Raw genomic sequence first — 1,896 nt, forward strand, 5'->3', positions numbered from 1 at the left:
TCCCTGTAGAGACTGCCAAAAATTGCCAATGCCTACTATATTTCAAGTAAAGTAAAGTAAAGTCATGACGGGGTATTGGGTAAAGTTTTCCATTAGCAATAATCACACCTTGGATAAACCTCATTGGCTATGATACTGCTACTGTGCAGAGCTGAGAACTAGCTTCTTTTCTTTTTTTTTTTTTTTTTTTTGAGACGGAGTTTCGCTCTTGTTACCCAGGCTGGAGCACAATGGCGCAATCTCAGCTCACCGCAACCTCCACCTCCTGGGTTCAGGCAATTCTCCTGCCTCAGCCTCCGGAGTAGCTGGGATTACAGGCACACACCACCATGCCCAGCTAATTTTTGTATTTTTAGTAGAGACGGGGTTTCATCATGTTGACCAGGATGGTCTCGATCTCTTACCTCGTGATCCACCCGCCTCGGCCTCCCAAAGTGCTAGGATTACAGGTGTGAGCCACCGCGCCCGGCCGAGAACTAGCTTCTTGAACCAGAAAGCTGCCATGAATATATCCTCAGGCATGTTCTCTTACAGTTCTGTGCAATACTTTCTCATGGTGATGATTCTAAAATAAAAATGTGGTCATTTCACCTCCCTGCTCCACATCCTTCAATAACTCTTCATTCCTTTTCCTTCTTCTACGTTTCTGTGGACTTTCTGAGAACAAAGATCAGAACTGGAGTGCTGTGGCAGGACGTCAGCTTACCGCAAACTCAATCTCTTGAAGCTCAGATGACACCTCAGCCTCCCAAGTAGCTGGCACTACAGGTAAACCCCATTACGCATGGCTAATTTTGTGTGTGTGTGTGTGTGTGTGTGTGTGTGTGTGTGTGTGTATTTTTACTAGAGAAGGTGTTTCACAAAGCCTTCCAGAGGCCAAGGCTGGTCTGGAACTCCTGGACTCAAGCAATCCACCTGCCTCAGCCTTCCAAAGTGCTGAGATTATAGGCATGAGCCACCATGCCTAGCTTCTTTTATTTTTCCTTAAGACAAGGTCTCATCGGGTGCAGTGGTTCACGCCTGTAATCCTAGCACTTTGGGAGACTGAAGTGGGTGAATTACCTGGAACTTAGCAGTTCAAGACCAGCCTGGATAACATGGCGAAATCCCATCTCTACCAAAAATCCAAAAAAATTAGCTGGATGTGGTGGTGTGTGCCTGTGGTCTCAGCTACTCAAGACGCTGAGGCAGGAGGACTGTTTGAGCCTGGGAGGCAGGGGTTGCAATGAGTCAAGATTGTGCCACTGTACTCCACCCACAGTGACAGAATGAGACCCCATCTCAAAAAATAAAAAAATAAAAAGGGTCTCCAGCGGGGCGCGGTGGCTCACGCCTGTAATCCCAGCACTTTGGGAGGCCCAGGCGGGCGGTCAGGAGTTCAAGACCAGCCTGACCAACAAGGAGAAACCAGGTCTGTACTAAAAATACAAAATTAGCCAGGTGTTGTGGCATGCACCTGTAATTCCAGCTACTTGGGAGGCTGAGGCAGGAGAATCACTTGAACCTGGGAGGCAGAGGTTGCAGTGAGCTGAGATCACACCACTGCACTCCAGGCATCCTGGACAACAAGAGTGAAACTCTGTGTCAAAAAAATAAAACAAGGCCGGGCGTGGTGGCTCACGCCTGTAATCCCAGCACTTTGGGAGGCCGAGGAGGGTGGATCACAAGGTCAAGAGATCGAGACCATCCTGGTCAACATGGTGAAACCCCGTCTCTACTAAAACTACAAAAAATTAGCTGGGCATGGTGGCGCGTGCCTGTAATCCCAGCTACTCAGGAGGCTGAGGCAGGAGAATTGCCTGAACCCAGGAGGCGGAGGTTGCGGTGAGCTGAGATCGCGCCATTGCACTCCAGCCTGGGTAACAAGAGCGAAACTCCGCCTCAAAAAAAAAAAAA

General features: G+C 48.8%; 1 pseudogene; it reads right to left on the reverse strand.

Moving 5' to 3' along the window:
- On the reverse strand, window positions 1-153 carry LOC116528309 (annotated as a pseudogene).
- Between the last annotated feature and the right edge of the window lie 1,743 nt (window positions 154-1,896).

This window comes from Sapajus apella, unplaced genomic scaffold (assembly GCF_009761245.1).
Source record: "Sapajus apella isolate SASKATOON/1434 unplaced genomic scaffold, GSC_monkey_1.0 scaffold2, whole genome shotgun sequence".
NCBI lineage: Eukaryota > Metazoa > Chordata > Mammalia > Primates > Cebidae > Sapajus > Sapajus apella.